General features: G+C 38.2%; 1 long non-coding RNA gene across 1 annotated transcript in view; it reads right to left on the minus strand.

Annotated features, from left to right (window-relative positions):
* The window catches only part of LOC134757939 (uncharacterized), a 352,906-nt gene that overhangs the window by 8,017 nt on the left and 317,242 nt on the right, over positions 1-27,647 (minus strand). Inside the window, exon 2 of the long non-coding RNA XR_010132596.1 lies at positions 26,933-27,053. This is a non-coding gene — a long non-coding RNA (uncharacterized lncRNA). The remainder of the gene's footprint in view (positions 1-26,932; positions 27,054-27,647) is intronic.

Here is a 27,647-nt window from a genome sequence, read left to right on the forward strand (position 1 = left end):
AGGGACATTAAAGTCTTCAGAGGTTACTGCTGTCTTTTTGTTTGTCTGTGCCCTGCCCCCAGAGGTGAAGCCTACAGAGGCAGGCATGCCTCCTTGAGCTGCGGTGGGCTCCACCCAGTTCGAGCTTCTGGGATGCTTTGTTTATGTAACCAAGCCTGGGCAATGGGGGCGCCCCTTCCCCAGCCTCACTGCCACCCTGCAGTTTGATCTCAGACTGCTGTGCTAGCAATCAGCAAGACTCCGTGGGCATAGGACCCTCCAAGCCAGGTGTGGGATATAATCTCCTGGTGCACTGTTTTGTAATCCCGTCAGAAAAGCACAGTATTGGGGTGGGAGTGACCCAGTTTTCCTGGTGCCGTCTCTCACCCCTTTCTTTGACTAGGAAAGAGAACTCCCTGACCACTTGCACTTCGTGAGTGAGGCATTGCCTCACCATTGTTTCAGCTCATGCACAGTGCACTGCACCCACTGTCCTGTGACCATTGTCTGGCACTCCCTAGTGAGATGAACCCGGTACCTCAGATGGAAATGCAGAAATCACCCATCTTCTGCGTCGCTCATGCTGGGAGCTGTAGACCGGAGCTGTTCCTATTCGGCCATCTTGGGGATGACAGTTTAACATAAGATTTTGAGGGGGCAAATATCCTAACCATATCTGCCACTGTTCTCCCACCCCAGATTTCATACTCTTCTCACATTGTGAAATACAATAATCCCTTCCTAATAGTTTACCAAAGTCTTAATTTGTTCCAGCATTAACTCAAAAGTCCAAAGTCTAATTTGAGGCTCAAGTCACACTTCTTCTACTTATGATCCTGTGAGATAAGAAACAAGTTATCTCTATCCAAGACACAATGGTGGCACAAGCATTGGGAAAACATTCCAATTCCTAAAGAGAGAAACTGGCCAAAAGAAAGGGGCAACAGGCTCCACAATATCTGAAACCCAGCAGGATGGACATTAAGCCTTAAAGCCTCAGCAAAATTTGTGATGCTAGATTCTGCATTCTGGGCACACTCATATACGAGGTGCAATCCCAAGGCCTTGGGCAGCCCTACCTCTGTGGTTTTGCAGGATGCAGCCCCTGGGACTACTCTCACAGGTTGGAGTTAAGTGCTTGCAGCTTTTCCAGGCTCAGGGTGTAAGTTTTTGGTGGCTCTACCATTCTGTGATCTGGATGGTGGTTGTCACTTTCTCATAGTCCTGTTAGGCAGTGACCCAATGGGGATTATTTGTGAGGCCTCCAACTCCACATTTCACCTCTACACTGACCTAATAGAGGCTCTGATCAATGGTTCCACTCCTGCTGCTGTCTGTGTTTCTTCCTGTGCACCCAGGCTTTCCAACACATCCTCTGAAATCTAGGTGAAATCTACCAAGCTTCCTTCACTCTTGCATACTGTACACCTTCAGGTTTAACACTACATGGAAACCACCAACGCTTGAATTTGCTCTTTCTGGAATGGTGGCCTGAGCTGTATCTGGGGTTCTTTGAGCCACAGATAGAGCCGAAGTGGCCTGGATGCACCAAGCAGTGTCATGAGGCTGTACAAGGCAGCCTCAGGGTGTTGGGCTTCGTGCCTGTATTATTCTTTAACTCTAGGCCTATTGGCCTGTGATGGGATGAGCTGTCTAAAAGTTTTCTAAAATGCCTTCAAGGTCTTTTATGCATAGTCTTGGCTATTAGCACTTTTATCCATTTTAGTCACATGAATCTCTCTAGAAAGTTATTGCTCCACAGCCCGTTTGTATTCCTCTCTTAAAAATGTTCTTTCTTGTGAGGAAACAACAGGTTCTGGAGAGGATGTGGAGAAATAGGAACACTTTTACACTGTTGGTGGGACTGTAAACTAGTTCAACCATTGTAGAAGTCAGTGTGGCGATTCCTCAGGGATCTAGAACTAGAAATACCATTTGACCCAGCCATCCCATTACTGGATATATACCCAAAGGACTATAAATCTTGCTGCTATAAAGACACATGCACACGTATGTTTATTGCAGCACTATTCACAGTAGCGAAGACTTGGAACCAACCCAAATGTCCAATAATGATAGACTGGATTAAGAAAATGTGACACATATACACCATGAAATACTATGCAGCCACAAAAAATGATGAGTTCATGTCCTTTGTAGGGACATGGATGAAATTGGAAATCATCACTCTCAGTAAACTATCGCAAGGACAAAAGACCAAACACCGCATGTTCTCACTCATAGATGAGAATTGAACAATGAGAACACATGGACACAGTAAGGGGAACATCACACTCTGGGGACTGTTGTGGGGTGGGGGGAGGGTGGAGGGATAGCATTAGGAATATACCTAATGCTAAATGAAGAGTTAATGGGTGCAGCACACCAGCATGGCACATGTATACATATGTAACTAACCTGCACATTGTGCAAATGTACCCTAAAACTTAAAGTATAATAATAATAATGATAATAAAAATAATAACAATAACAATAATAATAAAATGTTCTTTCTTTCTCAACTACATGGTCAGGCTGCAAATTTTCCAAACTTTGATGGTTTCTTTTTAATTTTCCGAGCTTTTATGTTTGCATTTTAATTATAAATTTCAACTTTAAGTCATTTATTTGCTCCTGGATCTGACTATAGGATGTTAGAAACAGCCAGACCACATCTTGAATGCTTTGCTGCTTAGAAATTTCTTTCACAAAATACCCTAGATTATCATTCTTAAGTTCCAACTTCCATTGATCCTTAGGGCATGAACACAATACAGCCATTGTTTGTTGTTGATGCTAAGGCATGCCATGGCTGACCTTTACTTTGGTTCACAAGAACCTCCTCATCTCCATCTGAGACCTCATCAACCTGGACTTCACTGTTCATGTTTTTATTAACATTTTTAATCACAACCCCTTAACCAGTCTCTAAGAAGCTCCAACATTCCCTCATCTCCCTGACTTCTTCTGAACCCTCCAACCTCTTCTGAACCCTGCCTGTTACCCAGTTCCAAAACTACTTTTACATTTTTAACTTTCTTTATAATAGCACAACACTTCTAAGTACCGATTTTCTTTGTTACTATGTTTTGTATTGCTACAAAGAAATACCTGAGGCTGGGCAATTTATTTACAAAAGAGGTTTATTTGGCTCACAGCTCTGCAGGCTCTCCAAGAAGAACAGTGCCTGCATCTGCTTCTGGTGAAGGCTTCAGGGAGCATACAATCAAAAGTCAAATTGGGAGCTGGCATGTCACACGGTTATACAGTAAGCATGGGGGAAAGGAGAAAGATTCAGAATCCTTTAAATGACCAGCTCTGAAGTGAACACATTCACTCACTACCATGAGCACAGCACCAAGACATTCATGAGAAATCCAGCCCCATGCCTGAAACACTTCTCACCAGGCCCCACCTCCAACACTGGGAGTTACATTTCAACATGAAATTTTGAGGATGCAAATATCCAAACCCTATCATTCATCACCAGCAAAAACCTTTGTTTTTTTCTTTTCCATGTGGATGCAATATTTTTAAAGCCAGTTTTTTAGCTACCACCCTGTGCTGTTGTTGACTGTGTCATTGACATGAACAAGGAGGCAACCAGCCCTATGCTAGTCAGCCTACAAGCCCAAGCTGACACCTCTACTATGCAAATGCACACATGGATGTCAGTGGCCCAGGCACCCACTCTGCACCACCCCTACTGCTAGCATGAATGTGCACATGAAGGACACGAGGTTCACACACACCAGTGCCTCTCTCATGCTGACACTGCCATAGATGTCAGCAACCATAATCCCTTGCCATGCCATCATTGCTACTGCTGCAAATGTCTGCACAGAGACTGTCCCACCATGCCCACCAGTACCCCAACCCAGCTGATGAGCATGCAGCCTGCCACACTGCTACTGCTACTGCAATATATCAATGAGCATGGATCCACCAGCTACTACCTGAGGGAACACTTTAGCCGGAACTATCCATCAGAGTATTGTAGCCAGTGGAAACTGGGAACACCTTGGCCCCTCCAGTACTGCAGTTTGCTAAATTCAAAGGGCCAAAGAACATCCAGGGACCTGATAACAGCCCCACAGAGTTGAAGTATGCAGCCAAAGAATGCAGAGGTAAGCCATGACCCTGTAAAATATTCCATAAATAAAGCCAGTTCACTTAGTTCCCCTCCTTTACACTGCAATTAAACACCCAATGGCATCAAAGAAGATAAAAGCAAAAAAAAAACTCTTACAAAGGAACACAACAACAAAGACTGAATAAACAGCAGCACACAAAAATGAGAAAGAATCAGTGCAAGAACTATGGCAATTTAAAAAGCCAGAGTGTTTTCTTACCACCAAATGATCACACAAATTCCCCAGCAATGTTTCTTAACCTGGCTGAAATAGGTGAAATGACAGAAGTAGAATTTAGAATATGTAAAGGAATTAAGGTCACCAAGACTCAAGAGAAAGTAGAAACCCAACTCAAGGATTCTAAGTAATACAATAAAATGATACAGAAAATGAAAAACAAAAGGGCCATTTTTAAAAAGAACCAAACTGATCTGATGGAGTTGAAAAATTCACTTTAAGAACTTCAAAATACAAACACAAGTGTTAACAGCAGAATCACCAGCTAATGTGATGACAAGAACAAATCTGCACATATCAATACTATCCTTAAGTGTAAACAGGTTAAATGATCCAATTAAAAGAAACAGAGTGGCAAGTTAGAAAAAGAAGCAAGACCCAATGGTATGCTATTTTCAAGAGATCTATCTCACATGCAATGACACCAAGTAAGGGGATGGAGAAAAATCTTCCAAGCAAGTGGAAAACAGAAAAAAGCAGGTGTTATCATTCTTATTTTAGAAAAAAACAGACTTTAAAATGATGAAGATCAAAAAAACACATTACATAAAAGTAAAGGGCTTGATTACTGGACAAGATGGCTGACTAGGAACAGCTCTGGTCTGAAGCTCTCAGTGAGATCAACACAGAAGGCAGATGATTTCTGCATTTCCAACTGAGGTACATGGGTCATCTCATTGGGACTAGTTAGACAGTGGGTGCAGCCCATGGAGGGTGAGCAGAAGCAGAGTGGGGCATCGACTCACGTGGGAAGAGGAAGGGATCAGAAAACTCTTTCCCCTAGACAAGGGAAGCCGTCAGGGATTGTACCCTGAAAAATGGTGCATTCTGGCCCAGATACTGTGGTTTTTCCATGGGCTTCTCAAGCCACAGACCAGGAGATTCCCTTGGGTACCTACTCATCCAGGGCCCTGGGTTTCAAGCACAAAACTGGGTGGCTGTTTGGGCAGAAACCCAGCTAGCTGAAGGAGATTATTTTTTATATAACCCAGTGGCACCAGGAACACCAGCAATACAAAACCATTCACTCTCCTGGAAAGGGAGCTGAAGCCAGGGAGCCAAGGGGTCTAGCTCAGCAGATCCCATGCCATGGAGCCCTTCAAGCTAAGATCCACTGGCTTGAAATCCTTGCTGCTAGCACAGCAGTCTGAAGTTGACCTGGGATGCTTGAGCTTGGTGGGGGGAGGGCCATCTGCCGTTACTGAGGTTTCAGTAGGCCGTTTTTCCCTCACAATATAAACAAAACCACCTGGAAGATTGAACAGGGCGGAGCCCACCACAGCTCTGCAAAGCCACTATAGCCACACTACCTCTCCAGATTCCTCCTCTCTGGGCAGGGCATCTCCAAAAGAAAGGCAGCAGCCCCAGTCAGGGGCTTATAGATAAAACTCCCACCTCCCTGGGACAGAGCACCTGCAGGAAGAGGCAGCTGTGGGCACAGCTTCAGTAGACTTAAACGTTCAGTAGACTTAAACGTTCTGAAGAGAGCAGTGGATCTCCCAGTACAGCCTTCAAGCTCTGCTAAGGGACAGACTACCTTCTCATGTTGGTCCCTGACCCCCATGCCTCCTCACTGGGAGACATCTCCCAGCAGGGATCAACAGACACCTCGAACAGAAGAGCACCAGCTGGCATCTGGCAGCTGCCCCTCTGGGATTAAGCATCCAGAGGAAGGGAGAGGCAGCAATCTTTGCTGTTCTACAGCCTCCTCTGGTGATACCCAGGAAAACAGGGTCTGGAGTGGGCCTACAGCAAACTGCAGCACACCAGCAGCAGAGGGGCCTAACTGTTAAAAGGAAAACTAACAAACAGAAAACAATAACATCAACATCAACAAAAAGGGAATCCACACATAAATCACTTCCAAAGGTCTCCAACATCAAAGACCAAAGGTAGATAAATCCAAGAGGACATGAAAAAACCAGCTCAAAAAGGCTGAACATTCCAAAAGACAGAATGCCTCTTCACCAAAGGATCACAACTCTTCACCAGCAAGGGAACAAAACTGGATGGAAAATGAGTTTGACGAATTGACAGAAGTAGGCTTCAGAGGTGGGTAATAACCAACTCCTCTGAGCTAAAGGAGCATGTACTAACCCAACGCAAGAAAGCAAAGGAACTTGAAAAAAGATTAGAGGAAATTGCTAACTAGAATAACCAGTTCAGAGAAGAACATAAATGACCTGATAAAGCTGAAAATCACAGCATGAGAACTTCATGAAGCATAACTGAAAGTAAAACACACTGCAGCAAATGCAAAAGAACAGAAATCATAACAGTCTCTCAGACACAGTGCAATCAAATTGGAACTCAGAATTAAGAAACTCTCAAAACGACACAACTACATGGAAACCAAACAACCTACTCCTGAATGACTACTGGGTAAATAATGAAATTAAGGCATAAATAAATAAGTTCTTTGAAACCAATGAGAAAAAACACGCAGTGTACTAGAATCTCTGGGACACAGCTAAAGCAGTGAAAAATTTATGGCACTAAAAGCCCACAGGAGAAAGTGGGAAAGATCTAAAATCAACACCCTAATAACACAATGAAAAGAACTAGAGAAACAAGAGAAAACAAATACAAAAGCTAGCAGAAGGCAAAAAATAACTAAGATCAGAGCAGAACTGAAGAACACAGAGACATGAAAAACCCTTCAAAAATCAATGAATCCAGGAGGTGGATTTTGAAAAGATTAACAAAATATATAGAACACTAGCCAGACTAATAAAGAAGAAAAGAGAGAAGAATCAAATAGACACAATAAAAATTGAAAAAGGAGCAGTCACCACTGATCCTACAGAAATACAAACCACCATCAGAGAACACTATAAACACCATTATGCAAATAAACTAGACAATCTAGAAGAAATGGATGAATTCCTGGACACATCCACCCTCCAAAGACTAAACCAGAAAGAAGGCAAATCCCTGAATAGACCAATAACAAGTTTGGAAATTGAGGCAATAATTAATAGCCTATGAACCAAAAAACACCCAGGACCAGATGGATTCACAGCCAAATTCTACCAGAGGTAAAAACAGGAGCTGGTACCATTTTTTCTGAAACTATTCCAAAAAATAGAAAAAGAGGGACTCCTCCCTAAATCATTTGATGAGACCAACATCATCCTGATACTAAAACCTGGAAGAGAAGCACACAAAAAAATTTCAAGCCAATATTCCTGATGAATAACGATGCGAAAATTCTCAAAAAAATACTGGCAAACTGAATTCAGCAGCACATCAAAAAGCTTATCCACCATGATCAAGTCGGCTTCATCCCTGGGCTGCAAAGCCATTTCAACATACATAAATCAATAGACATAAACCATCACATAAACAGAATCAATGACAAAATTCACATGATTATCTCAATAGATGCAGAAAAGACCTTCAATAAAATTCAACATTCCTTCACAATGAAAACTCTCAATAAACCAGGTATTGATGGAATGTATCTCAAAATAATAAGAACTATTTACAACAAACCTACAGCCAATATCATACTGAATGGGCAAACCTGGAAGTATTGATGGAATGTATCACAAAAAAATAAACTAGGTATTGATGGAACATACCTCAAAATAATAAGAGCTACTTATGACAAACCCACAGCCAATATCGTACTGAATGGGCAAAAGCTGGAATCAGTTTCTTTGAAAACAGGCACAAGACAAGCATGCCTTCTCTCATCACTCCTGTTGAACATAATATTGGAAATTCTGTTCAAGGCAATCAGGACAGACAAATAAAGGGTATTCACATAGGAAGAGAGAAAGTCAAATTGTCTCTGTTTGCAAATGACATGATTGTATATTTAGAAAACCCCAGCGTCTCAGCCCAAAATCTCCTTAAGCTGATAAGCAACTTCAGCAATCTCAGGATACAAAATCAACGTTTAAAAATCACAAGCATTCCTATACACCAATAATAGACAAACAAAGGGCCTAATCATGAGTGAACTCCCATTCACAATTGCTACAAAGAGAATAAAATACCTAGGTATACAACTTACAAGGGATGTGAATGACCTCTTCAAGGAGAACTACAAACCACTCCTCAAGGAAACAAGAGAGGACACAAAGAAATGGAAGAATATTCCGTGCTCATGGATAGAATCAATATCGTGAAAATGGCCATAATGTCCAAAGTAATTTATAGATTCAATGCTATCCCCATCAAGTTACCACTGACCTTCTTCACAGAATTAGAAAAAAAATATTTTAAATTTCATATGGAGGGGGGTGGAGCCAAGATAGCTAAATAGGAAAAGCTCCAGTCTACAGCTCCCAGCGTGAGCGACAGAAGACAGGTGATTTCTGCATTTCCAACTGAGGTACCAGGTTCATCTCACTGGGCAGTGTTGGAAAGTGGGTGCAGGACAGTGGGTGCAGTGCACCGAGTGTGAGCCAAAGCAGGGCGAGGCATTGCCTCACCTGGAAAGCACAAGGGATCAGGGAATTCCCTTTCCTAGTCGAAGAAAGCAGTGACAGATGGCACCTGGAACATCGGGTCACTCCCACCCTAATACTGCACTTTTCCAATGGTCTTAGCAAATGGCACACCAGGAGATTATATCCTGCGCATGGTTCAGAGGGTCCTACACCCATGGAACCTCGCTCATTGCTAGCACAGCAGCCGGAGATCAAACTGCAAGGTGGCAGCCAGACTGGGGGAGGGGCGCCCACCATTGCCGAGGCTTCAGTAGGTAAACAAAGCAGCCGGGAGGCTTGAACTTGGTGGAGCCCACTGCAACTCAAGGAGGCATGACTGCCTCTGTAGACTCCACCTCTGGGGGCAGGGCATTGCCAAACAAAAGGCAGCAGAAACCTCTGCAGACTTAAATGTCCCTGTCTGACAGCTCTGAAGAGAGTAGTGGTTCTCCCAGCATGCAGCTGGAGATCTGAGAATGGACAGATTGCCTCCTCAAGTGGGTCCCTGACTCCTGAGTACCCTAACTGGGAGACACCCCAAGCAGGGGCAGACTGACACCTCACATAGCCGGGTACTCCTCTGAGACAAAACTTCCAGAGGAACGATCAGGCAGCAACATTTGCAGTTCAACAATATCCACTGTTCTGCAGCCTCTGCTGCTGATACCCAGGCAAACAGGGTCTGGAGTGGACCTCCAGCAAACTCCAGCAGAGCTGCAGCTGTGGGTCCTAACTGTTAGAAGGAAAACTAACAAACAGAAAGGACATCCACACCAAAACCCCATCTGAACATCACCATCATCAACGACCAAAGGTAGATAAAACCACAAAGATGGGAAAAAACAGAGCAGAAAAACTGGAAACTCTAAAAATCAGAGTGCATCTCCTCCTCCAAAGGAACGCAGCTCCTCACCAGCAATGGAACAAAGCTGGACAGAGAATGACTTTGACGAGTTGAGAGAAGAAGGCTTCAGACGATCAAACTACTCTCAGCTAAAGGAGGAAGTTCGAACCCATGGCAAAGAAGCACATCAAAAAGCTTATCCACCATGATCAAGTGGGCTTCATCCTTGGGATGCAAGGCTGGTTCAACATATGTAAATCAGTAAACGTAATCCAGCATATAAACAGAACAAAAGACAAAAACCACATGATTATCTCAATACATGCAGAAAAGGCCTTTGACAAGATTCAACAGAACTTCATGCTAAAAACTCTCAATAAATTAGGAATTGATGGGACGTATTTCAAAATAATAAGAGCTATCTATTACAAACCCACAGACAATATCATACTGAATGGGCAAAAACTGGAAGCATTCCCTTTGAAAACTGCACAAGACAGGAAGCCCTCTCTCACCACTCCTATTCAACATAAAGTTGGAGGTTCTGGCCAGGGCAATCAGGCAGCAGAAGGAAATAAATTGTATTCAATTAGGAAAAGAGGAAGTCCAATTGTCCCTGTTTCCAGAAGACATGATTGTGTATCTAGAAAACCCCACTGTCTCAGCCCAAAATATCCTGAAGCTGATAGGCAACTTCAGCAAAGTCTCAGGACACAAAATCGATGTGCAAAAAGCACAAGCATTCTTATACACCAATAACAGACAAACAGAGAGCCAAATCATGAGGGAACTCCCATTCACAATTGCTTCAAAGAGAATAAAATACCTAGGAATCCAACTTACAAGGGACATGAAGGACCTCTTCAAGGAGAACTACAAACCACTGCTCAATGAAATCAAAGAGGATACAAACAAATGGAAGAACATTCCATGCTCAAGGGTAGGAAGAATCAATATTGTGAAAATGGCCATACTGCCCAAGGTAATTTATAGATTTAATGCCATCCCCATCAAGCTACCAATGACTTTCTTCACAGAATTGGAAAAAACTACTTAAAAGTTCATATGGAACCAAAAAAGAGCCTGCATTGCCAAGTAAATCCTAAGCCAAAAGAGCAAAGCTGGAGGCATCACGCTACCTGACTTCAAATTATACTACAAGGCTACAGTAACCAAAACAGCATGGTACTGGTTCCAAAACAAAGATATAGACCAATGGAACAGAACAGTGCCCTCAGAAATAGTGCCACATGTCTACAACCATCTGATCTTTGACAAACTTGACAAAAACAAGAAATGTGGAAAGGATTCCCTATTTAATAAATGGTGCTGAGAAAACTCACTACCCATATGTAGAAAGCTGAAACTGGATCCCTTCTTTACATCTTATACAAAAATTAATTCAAGATGGATTAAAGACTTAAATGTTAGACCTAAAACCATAAAAACCCTAGAAGAAAACCTAGGCAATACCATTCAGGACCTTGGCATGGGCAAGGATTTCATGTCTAAAACACCAAAAGCAATGGCAACAAAAGCCAAAATTGTCAAATGGGATCTAATTAAAGTAAAGAGCTTCTGCACAGCAAAAGAAACTACCATCAGAGTGAACAAGCAACCTACAGAATGGGAGAAAGTTTTTGCAATGTACTCATCTGACAAAGGGCTAATATCCAGAATCTACAAGGAACTCAAACAAATTTATAAGAACAAAACAACCCCACCAAAAAGTGGGCAAAGGATATGAACAGACACTTCTCAAAAGAAGACATTTATGCAGCCAAAAAACATGAAAAAATGCTCATCATCACTGGCCATCAGACAAATGCAAATCAAAACCTCAATGAGATACCATCTCACACCAGTTAGAATGGCGATCATTAAAAAGTCAGGAAACAACAGTTGCTGGAGAGGATTTGGAGAAATAGGAACACTTTTACACTGTTGGTGGGACTGTAAACTAGTTCAAGCATTGTGGAAGTCAGTGTGGTGATTCCTCAGGGATCTAGAACTAGAAATACCATTTGACCCAGCCATCTGATTACTGGTTATATACCCAAAGGATTATAAAACATGTTGCTGTAAAGACACATGCACACGTATGTTTATTTCAGCACTATTCACAATAGGAAAGACTTGGAACCAACCCAAGTGTGCAACAATGATAGACTGGATTAAGAAAATGTGGCACATACACACCATGGAATACTATGCAGCCATAAAAATGATGAGTTCGTGTCCTTTTTAGGGACATGGGTGAAGTTGGAAACCATCATTGCAAACTATTGCAAGGAGAAAAAATCAAACACTGTGTGTTCTCACTCACAGCTGGGAATTGAATAAGAGAACCCATGGACACAGGAAGGGGCACATCACACACTGGGGCCTGTTGTGGGGTGGGGAGGGGGGGATAGCGTTTGGAGATATACCTAATGTTAAATGATGAGTTACTGGGTGCAGCACAACAACATGGCACATGTATACATATGTAACTAACCTTTGCATTGTGCACATATACCCTAAAACTTAAATTATAATAAAAAATAAAATAAAAATAAATAAATAAATAAATTTCATGTGGAACAAAAAAAGAGCCCATATAGCCAAGGCAATCCTAAGCAAAAGGTACAAAGCTGGAGGCATCATGCTACCTGACTTCAGTCAATACTACAAGGCTACAGTAACCAAAACAGCATGGTACTAGTACCAAAACAGGTGTATAGACCAATGGAACAAAACAGAGGCCTCAGAAATAACGTCACACATCTACAACTAACTGATCTTTGACAAACCTGACAAAAACAAACAATGGGGAAATGATTCCCTATTTAATAAACAGTGTTGGAAAAACTGGCTAGCCATAGGAAGAAAACTAAAACTGGACCCATTGTTTAAACCTTATACAAAAATTAACTCAAAATTGATTAAAGATTTAAACATAAGACCTAAAACCATAAAAACCCTAGAAGAAAACCTAGGCAATACCTTTCAGGACATAGGCACGGGCAAAGACTTCATGACTAAAACAGAAAAAGCAATGGCAACAAAAGCTAAAATTGACAAAGGGATCTAATTAAACTGAAGAGCTTCTGCACAGAAAAAGAAACTATCATGAGATTGAACAGGCAACCTACAGAATCAGATTATAATTTTGCAATCTATCCATCTGACAAAGGGATAATATCCAGAATCTACAAGAAACTTAAACAAATTTACAAGAAAAAACAACCCCATCCAAAAGTGGGCAAATAATATGAACAGACACTTCTCAAAAGAAGATATTTATCTGGCCAAAAAACATGTAAAAAGAAGCTCATCATACTGTTCATTAGAGAAATGCAAAACAAAACCACAATTAGATACAATCTCATGCCAGTTACAATGGTGATCTTTAAAAAGTTGGAAAACTTCAGATGCTGGAGAGGATGTGGAGAACTAGGAAAGCTTTTACACTGTTGGTGGAAATGTAAATTAGTTCAACCACTGTGGGAGACAGTGTGGCAATTATTCAATTTTCTAGATCCAGAAATACCATTTGACCCAGGAATCCCATTACTGGGTATATACCTAAAGGATTATAAATCATTCTACTATAAAGACACATGCACATGTATGTTTACTGCAGCACTATTTACAATAGCAAAGACTTGGAATCAACCAAAATGCCCTTCAATGATAGACTAGATAAAGAAAATGTGGCTCATATACACCATGGCATACTATGCAGCCATCAAAAAGCATGAGTTCATGTCCTTTGCAGGGATATGAATGAAGCTGGCAACCATCATTCTAAGCAAACTAACACAAGAACAGCAAACCAAACACTGCGTGTTCTCACTTATAAGTGGGAGATGAACAATGAGAACACGTGGGCACAGAGAGGAGAACATCACACACAGTGGTCTGTTGGGGGGTGGTGGTCTAGGGGAGGGATAGCATTAGGAGAAATACATAATATAGATGACGGGTTGATGGGTGCAGCAAACCACCATGGCACATGTATACATATGTAAGAAACCTGCATGTTCTGCACATGTATCCCAGGACTTAAAGTATAATAATAATAAAGAAAGAATAAAAGACTAATTTCAACAAGAAGATCTAACTATCCTAAATATACATGTACCTAAACAAGAGCATCCAGACTCATAAAGCAAATTTTTAGACACCTGTGAAGAGACTTAGATAACTACACAATAATAGATGAAGACTTCAACACCTTTCAACAGCTTACTGACAGTATTAGATCATCAAGGCAGATAACTAAAGAAGATATTCAAGACCTTAACTGGACACTTGACTAAATGGACATAATAGACATCTACAGAACTCTCCATCCCAAAATAAGAGAATATACAGTCATCTCATCTGCACATGGCACATACTCTAAAATCAACCACACAATTGGACATAAAACAATCCTCTGGAAATTAAAAAAAAATAAACAAACCAGCCGTTGGTCACAGACCACAGTGTAATAAAAATATGAAATAATAAAAAATGAATCACTTAAAAACAAAATTACATTTAAATTAAACAACTTGCTTCTGAATGACTTTTGGGTAAACAATAAAATCCTGAAGTTCTTTGAAACTAGTGAGAACAAGTATACAAAATATTAGAATCTCTGGTATACAGCTAAAACAGTATTAAGAGAGAAGTTTATAGCTGTAAATGCACACATGAAAAAGCTAGAAAGATCTCAGTTAACAACCTAACATCATAACTAGAGGACCTAGAGTAACAATGGCAAACCAACCACAAAACTAGCAGAAGATGGGAAAGAAACAAAATTGAAGCTGAACTGAAGAGAATTAAGATGCAAAAAATAAATAAATAAAAAAGATTTTTAAAAATCCAGGAGTTGGACCTTTGAAAAATTGATGACAGACCGCCAGCTAGATGAATAGAGAAAAAAGAGAGAAAAGATCCAAATAAATACAGTTAGAAATGACAAAGGGACATTACAACTGACCCCACGAAAATACGACAACAACAACAAAAAAAACCTTCAGGGACTACTACAGACACGTCTATGCACACAAGCTAGAATATCTAGAAGAAATAGGTACATTTCTGGACACATACAACCTTCTAAGATTGAATCAGGAGAAGTGTATCCTTGAACAGACCAATAATGAGTTTCAAAATTGAATCAGTAATAAAAAGCCTACCAACAAGGAAAAGCACAGGACCAACCAAATGGATTCACAGCCAAATTCTACCAGAAGTCTAATGCTAGCAATTTCTCAAAAACTCACGTCAGAATTACCATTTGACCTAGCAGTCCCATTACAGGGTATATATCCAAATGAATAGAAACCACTTTACCATAAAAACACATGTACACGTATGTTTGTTGCAGCACTATCCACAATATTGAAGTCATGGAATCAACCTAAATGCTCAAAACCAACTGGATTTAAAAATGTGGTACATATTCAACATGGAATACTACACAGTCATAATAAAGAATGAGATCATGTCCTTTGCAGCAACATTGTTGGAGTTGGATGCCTTTATCCTAATCGAACATAGAGGAAGAGAAAATCACATGTTCTCACTTTTTAGTGGGAGATAAACATTGATGACTGTGGACACAAAAAAGGAAACAACAGAAACTGGACCTACTTGTACGTGGAAGAAGGGAGGAAGGTGAAGATAAAAAAAATCTACCTATTGGGTATTATCCTTATTACCTGTGTGGCAAAATAATATGTACACCAACCTCCCATGACATACAATTTACCTATATAACAAACCTGCACATTTACCCCTGAATGTAAAATAAAACCTACAAAATAAGTGAATAAAAAGTCAAAGCTTGTTATACTGGATATAAAAAATAAAAAAAATCAACAATATAAAAACATTTTTATCACCATTCAAAGGCATATTAGTAAAATTATACTCACATAAACTACCAACCCATTTTTATTTTGCTAACGAAAATTAAATTCAAATTTCCTGTGACGATGTGAATGTATTTTTTGTGAATCTGAACAATTGTATATCAAATATTTGTTGAAAACAGTGGTGAAGTTCTAATTTAAATAATATGCTTTCATTGTAAGAGTAGTCACTCTAGATTCCAAAACATAGGACAACAGTTGGAAAGAAGGAGGGATAAAAACACGGATTTTGATTTGGGGTAGTTCCTTGGAATGGAGATAGTGAGTTCTTGCCCATCTCTACTTGTGTTGCTTTGCTCTGTATACCAAGATGGGCTTCCTAAACAAGAACTCCCTTTGCTCACCTTAACTAGAACTATCTACAGTGTCTAATCCCTAACAGCTATGAGGATGTGATCTGAGAAATGATAGTGACAACAAACATGTTAAAACAAATTTTGGGGTTACTATAATCAGTGGTATTCTGAATGTGTTTTAAGCCATATATCTTTTGCTTGGAAAGTATAAGTCCTTGCCTTGCCCACATATACCCCTATGTGTATCATTTTTCCTACTTCACACTTAATTGCACATAATAATCCTCAAAACCAAAGTAGAAAAGAGAGAAAGGTAGTGTGCTGTATAAGCTCACACTCTCCTTTTTTCCACTTTCTCTTCAGTTGAAAATTCTACAGCAACTTTGATCTATGAGTGGAAACAGGGAAGGGCATATGAAGCCACCTATACCAGGAATCGGAATTTGTACATTAACTGCTTGCATGACCCTGGCAGCTCTTTTGCTTTCTCTGAGACCAAGAAAACCTTTTGTTTTGTTTTGTTTTGTTTTCTTGAAAGCAAGAAAATTAAAGATGTATTCTTTATGGCTAATTCTCTATTAGATATAATGTTTTATACACTTTACCTTCTCAAACAAGTTTGTTGGTATTCAAATACCCTATAGTTTTATTTTTTGTGTGCTTTTGATATGTCTATTTTGAAAAGAGATGTATTAAAGACTCCACTATGGAGAAATAGAAACGCTTTTACACTGTTGGTGGGAGTGTAAATTAGTTCAACCATTGTGGAAGACAGTGTAACAATTCCTCAAGGATCTAGACCCAGAAATACCATTTGACCCAGCAATCCCAATACTGGGTGTATACCCAAAGGATTATAAATCATTCTACTATAAAGACACATGCACATGTATGTTTATTGCAGCAAAATTCACAACAGCAAAGACTTGGAACCAACCCAAATGCCCATCAATGATAGACTGGATTAAGAAGATGTGGCACATATATACCATGGAATGCTATGCAGCCATAAAAAAGGATGAGTTCATGCCCTTTGCAGGGACATGGATGAAGCTGGAAACCATCATTCTCAGCAAACTAACACAGTAACAGAAAACTAGACACCACATATTCTCACTCATAAGTGGAAGTCGAACAATGAGAAAACATGGACAGAAGGAGAGGAACATCACACACCACGGCCTGTGTAGGGGTGGTGATCTAGGGGAGGGATAGCATTAGGAGAAATATCTAATGTAGATGATGGGTAGATGGGTGCAGCAAACCACCATATCATGTGTGTACCTATGTAGCAAGCCTGCCCGTTCTGCACATGTATCCCAGAATTTAAAGTATAATTTAAAAAATAAATACTCCACTATGATTGTAAATTTTCTGGTTCCACCTAACATTTCTTGCAGTTTTGTTTTTTACATTTTGAAATCATGTTGGGAGGATAGAGGATGGTAACTATTACCATATCTTCCTCCTGGACAATATAATGCATATCTATTTGGTTTTAAAATAGATTTAGATACAACTACAGTTTTTTTTTACATGGATATATGGCATAGTGGTGAAGTCTGGGCTTTTGGTGTAGTCATCACCCAAATTGTGTATATTGTACCCATTAAGCAATTTATCATTTCTCACCCACACCCATTTTTCCACCTTTTCAAGTTTCCAATGACTATTATTCCACTCTCTATGTCCATGTGTACAAATTATTTAGCTTCCACTTACACGTAAGAGCATGTGGTAGTTGACTTTCTGTTTCTGAGTTATTTTACTTAATGTAATAGTCCCCAGTACTACTCATGTTACTGCAAAGTAGATTATTTCATTATTTTTTATGGTTGAGTAGGGTTCCATGCCATATATATATATGATCATATATATGATCTATATGATCTATGTGATCTATGTGATCATATATATGATCTATGTGATCACATATATGATCTATATGATCTATGTGATCATATATATGATCTATGTGATCATATATATGATCTATGTGATCATATATATGATCTATGTGATCTATATCATCATATATATGATCTATATGATCTATATCATCATATATATGATCTATATGATCTATATGAGATCTATATATGATCTATATGATCTATATGATCAATATATTATCTATATATATAGGATATATATGATATATATATAGGATATATATGATATATATATAATATTTTTTATCCAATATTTTGTTGACGGACACTTAAGTTTTTTTCCATGTCCTTGATATTTTATATAGTGTTGTGGTAAACACATGAATCTAGCTATCTTTTTAATTTCTTTTCCTTTGGGTAAATACTGAGTAGTGAGATTAGTGGATCAAATGATAGTTGTGTTTTTAGTTCTTTGAGAAATATCTTTTCTGTTTTCCAAAGAGATTGTACCAATATAAATTCACACTAACAGTGTAAAAGGGTCTCCTTTTCTCCATATCCTTGCCAACATCTGTTATATATTGACTTTTTAATAATAGCCATTATGACTAGTGTAAGATGGTATCTCACTGTGGTTTTAATTTGCATTTCCCTGAAAATTAGTAATGTGGAGCATTTTTTCATATGCTTCTTGGCCATTTACATGTCTTTTTCAAAATGTCTATTAGTGTCTTTTACCTACTTTTTAGTGGGGCTTTTTGTTGTTGTTGATTTGCTTGAGTTCCTCATAGATTCCGGATGCCAGCTTTTCATCAGATGCATAGTTTAAAGATATTTTCTCCCATCCTGCAGATTTTCTCTTCATATTGTTGATTATTTCTCTTGCTATGCAAAAGCTTTTTAGTTTCATTGTCTCATTTTTCTATTTTTTGTCGCATTTGCTTTTGAGATCTTAGTCATGAATTTTTTGTCAGAGGCCATGTCCAGAAGAACTTTTCCCAGATTATTTTTGAGTATTATTATAGTTTCAAGTCTTATATTTAAGTCTTTAATCAATCTTGAGTTAATTTTTGTATATGGTGAGGAATGGTGGTCCAGTTTTATTCTTCTGCACATGGCAATCCAATTTTCCCAGCACCAATTATTGAAGAGGGTGTTCCCAGTGCATGTTTTTGTTGAATTTGTCAAACATCAGTTGGTTGTAGGTATGTCACTTTATTTCTTCATTATCTATCCTATTTTTTAAATCTATATCTTTATTTTTATACGAGTATCATGGTGTTTTCATTACTATAGTGTTGTAGTATAATTTGATGTCAGGTAATGTGATGCTTCCAGCTTTGTTCTTTTTGCTTAAGATTGTTTTGGCTATTCAGGTTTTTTGTTGTTGTTGTTCCATGTGAATTTTAGGATCATTTTTCAAATCATGTTAAAAATGATGTTGGTATTCTGATAGGAATTTTATTGAATCTGTAAATTGCTTTGAGCAGTATGGTAATCTTAGTGATTTTTTTCTCCAATCCATGAACATGGAAAGTATTCCATTTGTTTGTATCTTCTGCAATTTCTTTAATCAGTGTCTTATAGTTTTTGGCAGAGATCTTTTACTTCCTTTGTTAAATATATTCCTAGGTATCTTATTTTTTGTAGCCATTGTAAATGGTATTAACCTATTAATTTGGTTCTTGTATTGATCATTATTGTTGCATAGAAATGCTGCTGATTTCTGAACACAGATTTTGATTCCTGAAACTTTACTGAATTCAGTGATCAAATCTAGGAGTCTTTTAGTGAACTCTTTAGGGTATTCTAGGTATACAATTATATCATTGTTAAACAGGAATAATTTTACTTCCTTCTTTTCAATTTGGATACATTTTATTTCTGTCTTTTGCCTGATTGCTTTGTCTAAGGCTTCCAACACTATGTTGAATAGGAGTGGGGAAATTTGGCATTCTTGGGTTTTTTTTTCAGTTCTTAAGAGATATGATTTCAACTTTTCCCCATCCAATATGATATTGTCTCCAGGTTTTTTATATATGGCTTTTATTGTTTTGAGGTATGTTCCTTCTATGCCTAGTTTGTTGAGGGTTTTTATGATAAAGAAAGGCTGAATAAAATTATTTGTCTATACCTATTGACATGACCTTAGCCTTACTTGTTATTAATTTTGTTTATGTGGTAAATCACATTTATTTATTTGCATATGTTAAACCATCCTTGCATTCCTTGAATAAAATCCACTTGATCATGATGTATTATCTTTTTGATGTGCTATTGAATTTTGCTTGCTAGTATTTTGTAGAGAATTTTTGCATCTATGTTCATCATAAATATTGATCTGTAGTTTTCCTCTTTTTATTGTGTTCTCATCTTGCTTTGGTATCTAGATCATGCTGCTGTAGTAGATGAGCGAGGAAGGATGTCATCCTTCCCAATTTTTTGGAATGATTTCAGAACGATTGACATCAGTTCTTCTTTGCATGTCTGGTAGAATTTGACTGTGCATCTGTCTTGCCTGGGATTTTTTGTTTAGAGGTATTTTATTACTGGATAAATATCACTATTTGTTACTGGTCTGTTCAAAATTTCCACTTTTTCTTAGTTCAATCTTGGAAAGTTGTACATTTTCAGAGATTCATCTATTTCCTCTGGATTTTCTTTACATACATTTTTATTTCCAAAAGTTCTATTTTGTTTTTCTAAATATATATCCCTTTGGTAAATTTCTCATTCATATCCTAAATTAATTAATTAATTTTCTGATTACTTTGTATTTGTTTTCATATTTTTCTTGCATTTCACTGAGCTTCTTTAATATCAATATTTTGAATTCGTTTTCTGGTATTTAAAATTGCATTTTTGTTATGATCCACTGCTACAGAGCTATTTTGATCCTTTGGGGGTCTCACACAACTCTGTTATTTTATACTTCCAGAATTATTATTCTCATTCCTTCTCATCTGGAGAAATTGTCATGTCTTTTTATTTTTTAATATACTTTCATTTGGTCAGGACTTTTTAATATTTTCCTTTGAAATGTGACTATAATATATGTTGAGTGGGCTTGTTTGGCTTTAGTTCTGAATGGTCTCAGTGTCAAAGACTTTGTATAAATTCCTTTGTTACAGACTGCCTAGTGTGGTGGATTTCTCAAGTGCTGTTTGTACTAGTGGTATACTGGACATGTAAGCATGCTCATGGCATCCTGGAGAGCTGAGGTGGCAGAGGTCTGCATAAGCTCTTCTTGTTTCCAAGCTCTGTGCACTTACATTAGCAGATTTTGTATTAGATTGTGCAGTTTGACCCCATGGCAGTAAGTGGCACTGGCAGGCAATAGCTAGCTGTGGTGGTAGCAAGCAGTAGGGTTTATGCTTGACCTTTTTTTTTCCAGAAAGAAGCTCTCTAATGTCTCAAGCAGTGGGCTGTTCTGTAGAACACACAGTGGCCTGGGCTTTGTGCTCAGCTTCAGAAGGGGTCACAGCTGGGCAGAGCTGGGTTGGGCTGGCCTGCCCGCAGGTATGCTAATATCAGGCACAGACAACAGCCCTGGTGGGGGTGGCAGGGGACTTTCCTAGCCTCTCTATGATTTCCTCAATTGTACATAACTTAGTGTGGTGGCTTTCTCAAATGTTAGTTGTAGTAGTAATTTACCAGGTGGATAAGTAGGCTCAAGTCTTCCTGAGTATCTGGTGTGGTGTGGGCAATGATGATAGTAGAGGTTACAAAATGCCTGTTTCCTTTCTGATTACTGTGCAATTGTGTCAACAGATGTTGTAATGGGCTGTGTAGATGCTATAATGGGCTGTGTGATTAGCTGTGAGGTGGGGCTGGGCCAAGAAAGCCCAAATTCAGGCTTCTTGACATCAAGTGCAAACACTAGCCCTGACAGTAGTCAGAAGATAGTTCTCAGGCTGCCGGTGCTATGTTCGAGGGAGGACAGGTGCAACATCTGCAATGCAAAAGAGCCCACACAGGGAAAGAAGGGCAGCTCATGCTCCATAACCTAGCAGGCAACAGTGAAATCTGACTCATTCCCATACTATCAATCTTGTGGAGCCCCCTATTATGCCTTGCCACTGGCAGAAAGCTAAAACAGTTATCTAAGTTACAAGCAGTCTGTCTTCAGACCAGAGAAGTGCCCCAGTCCACAAAACTCCTTGCCCAGCACAAAATCCATGGCTCCCAAACCACACCCCTTTCAGTCCAGTCCTGTGAAGGGGGGTTGCCCAACTCCTGTGCCTGTGGCTCCATCTCATGCCACACTCACCTCTGAAGTCTGATTCTGGGGGTTCTTCCCCAACTCAAGACTAAATCTCAAATCTCAGTCCAGAGACTCTCCAAACCAATGACTGCTGCTTGTGCTGTCTGGGAGGTTCCCATGCAGCCCACTGTGAGTTAGAATCAGGAATGATCATGCTTTATTTGTGCTAGGGTCTGGAAACATGTGCAAAAGACTTCCCACTGCCACTCCTTCTCACAGTCTCCCCACTGCTCCTCAAGTCAGATTCAGTACTGGGTAGGGTCAAAGAGCTCCCTTGTGGCCTGGATTGCCTGGCTCTCCAGTGGAAATATGTGTCAGAGAGACATTTCCTACCCTTCTTGTGCATTGGGGAGTCACTCCCAGTTTTCTGCCAGACCCATGGCATGGTCTGCTGCCTGCCATGTTTTTCAAAGTATCTGAAGTTTCTTTTGTTTTTATGTTGAGCTCCTGTGTTTCTTCTTGGATAAAAGTCCACAGCATTAATCTCTACACACAATTTTGCTATTTCCAAGTAAATGAGATGCAACAACAAAGCCTCTAATCTGTCATCTTAGAAGGAAAAAAGCCACGTTAATCCATTTCTATCATCTAATAATTTTACCATGAATTCTATTTTGTCTAAAATTCAGGTTGCTACATACGCCTGGTATATACTTTTACATCCTTATTTTTTTCCAATTTATGTCATTTTGTTTTAGGTACATTTCTTATAAACAGCTATGTTTGGGGGTTTATATTTTGTTTGTTTGCTTTGCCCAATCTGACAGTGTCTGGCTTCCAATAGAGAAATTTATTTTATTTTATTTTATTTTTATCAAAGTAATATGTGTGTGTAACACACACACACACACACACACACACACAAATAATAAAATTCCATTGTTCACAAGGGCTCATAATAAACTATCCTGAATGCCTGTTTTCTCCTTTATTCCTCAACATTTAAACATGTCTGTTTCTATTCTTGGGATAGTAACTTCCTTAACTCTAAGTAATTTACTTATTTTGGAATTTCTTGGTTTATTAGCTTTAGATGTCACTTATTTACTCTTTTGCAAGAAAAGTGAGAATTTAAGTCACACTCACTCTTCAAAGTTTTAATTATATTATTTTAGTTCATCTTGTTCCATCTGTATTTAAAAGTATCTCTCATCTGCCCATTATGCATTTTGTTGAACAATATGAAACTCCTAATTTTAGTTGAAAAATGGTTGGATATCAGAAAATTCAGATTGTTCAGCTTAATAAAAAGAAGCTAACAGTATTCCTATATTTTCTTTCACTTTTCTCCACCAATTTCCTCCTATCACCTTCTGTCAGCTGTGTCTTTAATTTTATAGTTGTGTAATGCTCCAAAATCATAATAAAATATTCCTTGCTATGTGTATAGGTTGAAAAATCAATAAACAACATGATTTACACTAGTATTAAAGAAAAATTGGGGCTGGGTATGATGGCTCTCTCCTGTAATCCCAGCACTTTGGGAGGCCAAGGCAGGTGGATCACGAGGTCAGGAGTTTGAGACCAGCCTGGCCAATATGGTGAAACCCCATCTCTACTAAAAATACAAAAATTAGCTTGACGTGGTGACACATGCTTGTAGTCCCAGCTGCTTGGGAGGCTGAGGCAGGAGAATTGCTTGAACCTGGGAGGTGGAGTTTGCAGTGAGCCAAGATCATGCCACTGCCCTCCAGCCTGGGTGACAGAGTGAGACTCCATCAAAAAAGAAAAAGGAAAAAAAAGAAAAAGAAAAATTGGAAGATAAATATGAGGAAATCTAGAACAAAGAGGAAGATTGTGACAATAAATACATGAGATATTGAGAAACAATTCAAGATGCACAACATCCAACTTACAGGAGTTCAAGACAGGAGAGAAGAAAAGAATAAGGCAAAGAAAACTATCAAGAAATTATATAAGGTTATATAAGGTTATATATGGTTTCTCATTGCTGAAATTGTTCAAATTGAAATGGCCCTTAGAGTGGTGACTGGAGTAAATAGGAAAAGACCCCGCAACATCGTGCATCTCAACAAAATTTTAGAGCAAGAATAAGGAGAAACTGGTAAAAATAAAAATTCCAAAGTAGGGGACAGGGACAGATAACATGAGAGAAATGAAAATTAGACTATCATCATATCTGTTATTAGTAAGTAGCACAAGATTCTAGGAGATAAGTATGTGGGAGAGATTCTGCGAAGTAGAATTGTTGATGCATAGTCTTTGAATATTTAAAACTTTTATAGGTACTATCAAATTATTCTCCTAAAATGCTTAAACAATTTATACTCCTAAAACCAGTGCATAACAATGTTCATTTCCCTTCATTCTCACTCACACTAAACAGTTATCAATTAAAACATTTTTTTGCCTTAGCTTCAATATGACAGGTGATAATTATTTTAATTTGCATTTGTGTGATGAAATTCAGCTTTTAAAAAAGTATTGACAATTGTGTTCTTTTAATATTTTTCTATAGAGTTTATATAAATTGTATTATTGTTTAAAATACTTGGTATTCTTCTCAATGGGGATCCTCCCTAGAATAGGCTTATATTCTTGTCTCACAGACATCAGACTTGGCTATGTGACTACCATGGTCAACGGAATGCATTTGGACATGAAATATGGCACTTAGGAGAAAGGTTTAAGAAACCTTTTATAATTCACCAACTTTTCTCTGCCATAAGATTAGTAATGTCCTAGATAGAGGCTGTTTTCTCACCTAGAGTTTTAAAGTGAAGATGACAGACAGCAGGGCCACAGCTGATCTGATAGAGACATGTAACCTGAGATGTAAACAAACATTTGTGGTCGTAAACTACAGGTATTTTTAGGCATTTTTTTTTACTCTAGTACAATTTAATGTAAGCTAACTGATACAGGGATGTTCATCTGTTATTTAATTAATTAGCAATAGATATTTTATACTAGATATATTCACCACTGTTTGTTGTATATGTTACAATTTTCAGTGTTTTGTATACATTTTAATTTTGTTTATTATATGTTATAATTCTTGTTATTCATTATGGGCTTTTAAGAAGTTTTACAGTATTTATATAGGCAAATCTGTCAATCATTTTTACTACAGTTTGTGGCTTTTATGCCATATTCAGAAAAAAACCTTTCCCCAAACCATGATTTTTAAAATCCTTATCAATATTTATTTTTAATACCTCTGGAGTTTCATTTTGTACATTTAAAATATTTAACTATTTGGTAAATTAATGTATTTCCAGTGGCCAGCTCATTGTTTCAATATCAATAAATTGTTAGTCTATCCTTTACCTAATAATTTAAAATATTTCCTGTGTTATATATTAAATTACATAAACTTGGACCTGTTTTAAACCTGTTATATGGTTTGGCTCTTCTGTCCCCATCCAAATCTCATTTTGAATTGTAATCCCCATGTGTCAAGGGAGGGACCTGATGGAATGTAATTGGATCACGGGGGCAGTTTTCCCCATGCTGTTCTCATGATAGGGAGTTCTCATGAGATCTGATGGTTTTAAAGTGTGGCACTTCCCCTTAGCTCCCTCTCTCTCTCTCCTGCCACCTTGTGAAGAAGATGCATGCTTCTGCTTTGCCTTTTGCCATAATTGTAAGTTTCCTGAGGCCTCCACAGCCATGCCATACTGAGAGTCAATTAAAACTACTTGATTTGAAAATTATCCAGTCTCAGGTAGTATCTGTATAGCAGTGTGAAAATGAGCTAATGCACTCTGTCCCAGTGTTCTGTCAGACTATTTCTGTACTTATATTATTTTAATTACCATGGATTTATGTTTTAATATTTGGTAGGACTGTCCCTCATTATTTAAAATTTTTTCAGAATTGAACTACTATTTTTAAATGTTTCATTTATGCAGGTAGTATTTAGAAATATTTAATTACATAAAAATAGAACCTTTATCATGTCATTCCACGGTTTAAAATACTCAGGCCTTTCCTCTTTATTATACCTTTTATGACTTGTCACAACAACCTCAGGTGAGGATCAGAGTACATAGCGAAGTGAGCGTTGAATTCCCAGTGGTGCTATGGGAAGCACTAACGTCATAATTGGAACCCATCTTTTACTTCCAGAGTACCCCAAAACGTATAGTGTATTCCAAAAGGTGAATGAACCTAGGGACTTCCTGATTTAATCTAATTATGGGGAAAGGAGCAAGTGAAGCAGATGAATGCTCCAGTCCTAGTCCCATAAACCAAATTGAACTTCCCATTTGTTATGACCCTGTAAACATATAAAAATCAAGCAGAAAAAACTAGATGGCACTCTAGGCTACTGGTTTTGGTATTGCTTTATTCTTCAAACAAAGTTGCATGTACATATTCAATACACAAGAAAAGAGACACTATTTAAATACAGGAGTTTTCTGTGCCACTTTTGCTGAAACCCTAGCACTCCAGGAAATACAATTAGACAACTCAGTGTTCTGCAACCTCCCCAAGAGATCTTGATTCTAATCTGCTTGTTTAGCAAATCCCATCATCCCATCCCTTTAACATACGGACTTTTAATTTCTCTAGTGAGAACTCCCAGCCACTCAGAGATCTGCCTCCTTCCAACCTCTTAAATGGATCAAGACTTGACCAGCTATACCTATTTTATTAGTGACAACTAAGGGGTAAGACTGGTTCCTTTATGATCACTGATGAGTGACATCAGCTAAAGCAGAAAATCAGGTAGTCTATGTATGAAACCTCCCAATTTTCTACTCTTCTCTTGCTCTCTTTTTCTTTCTCTTGTCATGGAGATTTTTTCAATATTTTTCTTTTGGTGGCAGTATTGCTCCACTGATAGAGCCATCTCTTTCTCCCACCTTTTGTTTTTGAAAAACACCTACAGTTGAAACAAGTATATTTCACTTGATAAAAGTATTTTTCATCTGGGATTTGCATCTAAGGGAGATTTTCCAGAACTTACCACTAATAATTCTCTGTCCAGGCTTTCTTGATTACATAGGAAAAGAAGATCAGACAGATTCCATGATCTACTTTCTGTTTCTTTTCTTCATGATTTTTTCTTTTTAATAACTTTTCTATAGCTGTAAAATATACACCAATCATTATATAAAATTTGAAAAACAGAAAATGTTAAAGACAAAAATAACATCATCATTTATCCCATAAACAAGAGAGAGCACTACTGTTAAAAATCTAAAGCAATCTCTCCAGTGAGTTTTCTTTGTGTACATTTTGATATAATTGTGATCACATTGTACACATAATTTAATTATCTGATTTTGTATTGTTTATATCTCATAAGCATGTTTACATATTCTTCTAAACTTTTTAAAAAGATTTTATAATTTAAAATTTTAATTATATCATTTAATGCCTGTGGAATTATCTACCATATAAATGTATCATCAGTTAATTGGGATTGCTTACAAAACGTTGGTATTTTAAATAATACCAACATAGATTGCTTATAAAACATTATTATTTTAAATAATATATAAATAATATTTCTATAAACTAAGTAAACTGAGTGCTTCCTTACTTGAATTTCAGGCAAAATGCATCCCTGAAAAAAGAAAGACTGGTTGATCCAAGTATCCACCTAATTGGAGAATGCCAATCTGTGAGGTATTTTATCATTTAGTCTCCAAAACTCACCCATTTAAGAAAGAGAAGAA

The sequence above is a fragment of the Gorilla gorilla genome, chromosome X (genome assembly GCF_029281585.2).
Source record: "Gorilla gorilla gorilla isolate KB3781 chromosome X, NHGRI_mGorGor1-v2.1_pri, whole genome shotgun sequence".
Classification (NCBI taxonomy): domain Eukaryota; kingdom Metazoa; phylum Chordata; class Mammalia; order Primates; family Hominidae; genus Gorilla; species Gorilla gorilla.